Below are 6,426 nucleotides of genomic sequence, written 5' to 3'. Positions count from 1 at the left end.
CTTTATCTTCTACATTAGCTTCTTCTCCTTGGTTCAGTTTTATTCATTCCCCACATACTCCTCCTGCATCTACAATTTTCTCTCTTCAGGCCCACTGGAGGGATTGTGGAGGGAACAAACAGTGAAGAGTTCATTTCCTCTGAGTGAACCTCAAGCTCAGATTGGGATGCCACAGACATAAACAACTAGAAAAAAGTCCTAAAATCTAGATAGCTACTCAGTTTCAAGATCTAACACTCCTATTTACAAGAGAGACACATCTAGAAATGCAGTGACAGGACTAGGGGGAATGGAGCAAAGCTGGAGGTAAGGAGATTCACACTGGACGTGAGGAGGAAGTTGTTCACCATGAAAGTGGTGAGAGCCTGGACTGGGTTGCCCAGGGAGGTGTTTGAAGCCCCATCCCTGGAGGTGTTTAAGGCTAGGCTGGATGAGGCTGTGTGCAGCCTGCTCTGGGATAGAGTGTCCCTGCCCATGGTAGAAGGGTTAGAACTGGATGTTCCTTGTGGTCCCTTCGAACCCTGACTGATTCTATGATTCTATGATTCTAAGAGCTAATTTATACCCTATGTGAAGGGTAAAGGCAGATCAAATGCTTAGAGGAAAAGTGTTTCTGAAACCCAGCAATTAATTTGGTTTTCCAAAAAGAGAGTCAACAGTGAAAGATCAACAATGCCAGGGCAATTCTCAGGTTGCTCAGGGAGCTAGAGGATGGTGACACATTAAGACTTCAGACCAGCAGAAATCTTGACTTCAACCCTAATGTTTGGACTTCCCAGTGTTCCCAGTGTTCTGCCACCTCCCTGGGCAGCCCATTCCAATGCCAATCACTCTCTCTGGCAACAACTTCCTCCTAACATGCATCCTCCACACCTCCCCTGCCACAACTTGAGACTGTGTCCCCTTCTTCTGTTGCTGGTTGCCTGGCAGAAGAGACCAACTCCCACCTGGCTACAGCCTCCCTTTAGGTAGTTGTGGACAGCAATGAGGTCACCTCTGAGCCTCCTCTTCTCCAGGCTGCACACCCCCAGCTCCCTCAGCCTCTCCTCACAGGGCTGTGTTCCAGGCCCCTCACCAGCTTCATTGCCCTTCTCTGGACACATTGCAGTATCTCAACAGCTCTCCTGAACTGAGGAGCCCAGAACTGGACACAGCACTCAAGGTGTGACCTGATCAGTGTTGAGTACAGAGGCAGAATAACCTCCCTTGTCCTGCCGGCCACACTGCTCCTGATCCAGGCCAGGATGCCATTGGCTCTCTTGGCCACCTGGGCACACTGCTGGCTCAGGTTCAGCTACTCTCTACCAGTACCCCCAGGTCCCTTTCTGCCTGGCTGCTCTCCAGCCACTCCGTTCCCAGCCTGTGGTGCTGCTTGGGGTTGTTGTGGCCACAGTGTAGAACCCTGCACTTGGCCTTGTTCAACCTCATCCCCTTGGATTCTGCCCACCCATCCAGCCTGTCAAGGTCCCTCTGCAGGGCTCTCCTACCCTGCAACAGATCCACACCTGCTCCTATGCTCCTAGCTTGGTGTTATCTGCAAACTTACTGATGCTGGACTCAATCCCCTCATCCAGATCATCCATAAAGATATTGAACAGGACTGGGCCCAGCACTGATCCCTGGGGGACACCACTAGTGCCTGGCTGGCAACTGGATGTGGCACCATTCACCACCACTCTCTGAGCTTGGCCTTCCAGCCAGTTCTTGACCCATGTCAGAGTGAATCTGTCCAAGCCATGAGCTGCCAGCTTTGCCAGGAGCTTGTTGTGGCAGATGGTGTCAAAGCTTTGCTTAGTAGGCCCTAAATGAAAATTATTTAATGCTGCTGAAATGCTCATATGAGGGGAAGACATTTTAGTGCTCAGCTGCTCCCATGGAAAAGAGAAAATTGTATTTGCTGAAGCTTTTAAAAAAAACCCAAACCACACAGAGTCTACAGGTGCTTCTTCTCACACACTTGTCCTTCCCTCTTCAAATTAAATTACTGCTGATGGATGTGTAATTGTGTTTGCAGATAGCTATCTGACAGGATCTTGGAAGTGTTTGCTTCAGAACAAAAGGAGCAGCACCCAGTCCACTCCCCTTTGGCTGGTGTGGCTGCAGGATGAACAGAGAGAAAAACAAGCCTTTAAACTTGTCTTGGCCCTGACAGTGATGGAGATTGCTGTATTACCTGTCTTGCATTCAGCAGCCTTGCAGGGTTTGCAGGGCTATGACAGTTTGGGGAGATTTTAAGAGGTGTCTTTCGACTTGTTAAGTAAGCAGAGCTGATGGGGAAATGTGGAGCAGGCAATGAGCTTGCAGCCCTGCTGTATCCTAGGGGCAGAGATCATAGAATCATAGAATCAGTCAGGGTTGGAAGGGACCACAAGGATCATCCAGTTCCAACCCCTCTGCAGGGCAGGGATGGGGGGAGCAGTTTTCACACCTTTCTTCTCCCATTCAAACCCACAGAGTGAGAGAGAGAAGAGATGAATCTGGTGTACCCCTGGACAACATGATTACACATTTCCTGGGTTATTTCTATGATGTTCATAAGTGTATGTGAATGTTCTCCAGCAAATACACAGTTCCATGCAGCAATGCTGAGCAATAAGCTACCCAACAACCTGATGTGGTAAATGATACAGATAGATCAGATGATCAAATGTGACTGTTCCAGCGTTAACAGTTATGAGTCCTGAAGAACAGAAATAAGCTTACTGTGCCTACAAAAAGAAATCTTTCCTTATTTGATTTTATACTACAAGCATCACCTAGTAACTTGATTGTAGCCTTGCCTTTGATCTGAGTACATCTGTACTGATTCCTCCTTTTGCAAAAACCTTATGTCTTTTGCCTTGATATTGATCTTCTGCCTAGAGATTAGCACAACATTGTACAGCTCTCTTAAAATTTTATCATGTTCTCATTACAAAGCTCATATCAACTCTTTCCTAGTTTGACAGAAGAGTCTATATAGAATCTCTTAATCTATAAGTCTTCTATAGGTATGAAAGGTAGGGCAACAAAGCTGGTGAGGGGCCTGCAGCACAGCCCTGTGAGGAGAGGCTGAGGGAGCTGGGGGTGTGCAGCCTGGAGAAGAGGAGGCTCAGGGCTGACCTCATTGCTGTCTACAACTATCTGAAGGGAGGCTGTAGCCAGGTGGGGGTTGGTCTCTTCTGCCAGGCAAGCAGCAACAGAACAAGGGGACACAGTCTCAAGTTGTGCCGGGGAAAGTATAGGCTGGATGTTAGGAGGAAGTTGTTGGCAGAGAGAGTGATTGGCATTGGAATGGGCTGTCCAGGGAGGTGGTTGGACTGGATGCTCTTGGAGATATCTTCCAACCTGGTTGATTCTATGATTATACAGGTGGCATCACCTTCCTTTAACCCGAGAACAGTTTGCTTTTACTGTTCACTAACATCTTTCCTTTTCTTTTGAGAAAAGAAGCTAAAAATGAAACTAAGAGTAACTTTGTCTCCAGTGTTTTACACTCCAGGTTCACAAACCAGGCACAGCTTAGTTGTAATCACCCTTTTTTTCTCACCAGGACGTCCTAAAACTTTGGAACAGAATGACAGACCTGTGTCACAGCAGTACTGGTGTCCATCCAATGACACTTTTATGAGAGAAGGGAAAGCTGTTTGCAAAATGAGAAACTCTGAGTATAAATAACAAAGTCCCCCAGAACCCTTGCTTCCAGTTGGCAGTAATAATAACTGACATGTCAGACTTGCTCTGAGTGGGCTCTGTAGAAGCTGCCAGAAAGGCAGATAAAAGATAACCCTCATAAAGACCCAGCAAACAATGGAGTGTGTGTGGGGAGCTGTGTGAGGAGAAAGGGGAAAGCTAAAGCTCAGGGAGAGGTCAACCATGAAACAATTCTTTCATCAACTCCAGGCCTTTTCAGCATTACCTTTGTATGCCCCACTTTTTCAGCAGATAAATCTTCCCATGGAGAACCTCCTCCATAGACCTCTCTCTCTCTTCCTCATCTTTACTGGCAGATAGTACATGGAATTCAGAGCCCACAAGGAAGGAGGGAAGTGGTCTTTCCTTGCAGTTGGCTCTGGGTACTTTTGTGCATATGCTGTTACTGCTCTTCTCCATCTCCAGCCTCTCTTTCTGTCTGTGGAGCCCTTGCCCACTGGTCTGCATCCAGCATGCTGGCTCTACAGTGGCTCCTCACTCATAATGAATTTGTAGGCTGTACCTCAGATGGGAGGTCCTCTACCTGCTTATTCCCTTCACTGAACTGCAGCCTCCTGTTGAAGTCTCTACATTGTAAACTTACAGAAGCTTTTTGGGAAGGTTTCTCAATGCTCCTTTTTCACTGATGCTTTTGCACTGGTCAGGCCTAACAAGTGTAGAGATGTCATTAAACAAAATGTCAGGACTGAGCAACCAGAGCACTGCAGAGATACAGGAATGGCTTCCCTTACATGTACTGTGATCTCTTTAGTGATACTCCCTGCCCCTTGTTGTAGAAAAAGGTCAGATTTAGCCAGCTCAGTTACTTGCCAAATCTTAAAACCATAGAATAACAGAATCAGTCAGGGTTGGAAGGGACCACAAGGATCATCTAGTTCCAACCCCTCTGCCATGGCCAGGGACACCCTACAATAGATCAGGCTGGTCACAGCCTCATCCAGCCTGGCCTTAAACACCTCCATGGATGGGGCCTCAACCACCTCCCTGGGCAACCCAGTCCAGGCTCTCACCACTCTCATGCTGAACAACTTCCTCCCCACGTCCAGTCTGAACCTACCCATCTCCAGCTTTAATCCATTCCTCCTAGTCCTGTCACTCTCTGAGAGCCTAAAAAGTCCCTCCCCAGCAGTACTCCAGGTGAGGTCTCAGCAAAGCAGAGTAGAGGGGGAGAATCACCTCCCTCATCCTGCTGGCCACACTTCTCCTGATGCAGCCCATGTTCTGGTTGGCTTTTTGGGCTGCAAGTGCACACTGCTGGCTCGTGTTGAGCTTCTTGTCCACTAAAATCTTTGTAGATCCTAAGCCAAGGGCTCTGAAAAAAATGGTACCAATACATGACAATATAATACTTAGCATTTGATCGCTTCCTATTTCAACTCAAGCTAGCTGAGCAATAATAAATGATACAAAATGTTGTCTTGCCAAAGCATTCAGCTATTCTATCTCTTTATTTCTGGATCTAATCAGTATTCTAAACTAATATGTGTGCAGTCTCTCATTTATACATTTTTGTTGCTGATCCAAATCTCTTGCTCTGCATTTCTGGAAGTCACTTTGCTCCTCATTCCTTGGCAGGGATAGTGACAGTCGTCCTGGGGCTGATTGCTGCACCCTATCAGTGGGAGCTCTGGGCACAGGGTGTGGGGAAGCAAAGCCCCACGTGGGCGTGAGAGCTGACTGTTGCCTCAGGAGGGAAAACTGGGGGGAAATAAAGGTGAAATCAGAACACAGTCTACATCAAAGCGAGGCTGGCACATCAGCTTATAGCAGCTGGGGGAAGGGATGCCACTGCAGACTGCTGAGCAGCTATTCAGCATTGCCAGCTTCACTTGCCAGGACTCCAACTTCAGATTTTTACCTTCTTTTGCAATCTTATGAGGGGTGAGATGCTAAAGCACTGTGAGGAACTGGACTGTAAATCACCAGCCTGCCTGGCTGTGATGATTTAGGGCATGATGCTGCAAGTGCTTTCCCATCTGCATCCCATTCTGGCAGCCACCTCAGCTGTGCTATGTGGTGCTGAGCTGAGCACAGAGAGTCCACAGCCTGCCTTGAAGCCAGTCCTGCCAGAAAAAGAAAAGGGAATCCAGTCAAAAAACCCACTCATTTGGTTTTTTTCACACTGAAATCCTGAAGGATAAGGAAGGAGATGGGAGATTGTCATGTTCAGTAAATCCTTGTGTGCTCTCCAAGATCCTTGGGTAAAGTGAGGGATTTGTTCCTGAAGGTTAGGCTGAAGCTGAAGCCAGCTGGCTTCTGCCCATTGGTGGGGTGGGGAGAACAGCCTGATCATATCTCTGGGGACTGCATGAGACCTACCCCCTCCTGTGTTCGGAAGCTGTGTCCAAAGCAGAGGCAAAGCAGGATAAACATGTGAGCCTTTCTCCAAGCTTCTCTTGTAGAACCTTTCCAGTTGGCTAGACACAGAAATACTGAGCAATTGCTCATGCAGGTATGCATGAGATAATGTGTCTGTCACCTCAGCAAGGTGAGCAGGCTGCTGTCATGCTGGGATGCAGGAGTCTCTTTGATGTGGCTGCATCACTCTGGCTTTTGCACTTTATTTTCTTCACTTTCTCATGCTGTTTTGTCAGCAGACAGTAAGCTCCATCAAGAGAGAGCCCCACTTATGGGCACTGCTCCAGAGAGGTTGCTCCTTCCTTCTTCTGCACTCATGGGATCATCCTAGAGCTTAGCCCTTTGTTCCCCTTCAGCTGTGGTGCCAGTTTGTCA

The sequence above is a fragment of the Pogoniulus pusillus genome, chromosome 18 (genome assembly GCF_015220805.1).
Source record: "Pogoniulus pusillus isolate bPogPus1 chromosome 18, bPogPus1.pri, whole genome shotgun sequence".
In the NCBI taxonomy this organism is placed as follows: domain Eukaryota; kingdom Metazoa; phylum Chordata; class Aves; order Piciformes; family Lybiidae; genus Pogoniulus; species Pogoniulus pusillus.
The sequence above is the reverse complement of the archived record's forward strand: the minus strand, read 5'-3'. Positions refer to the sequence as shown.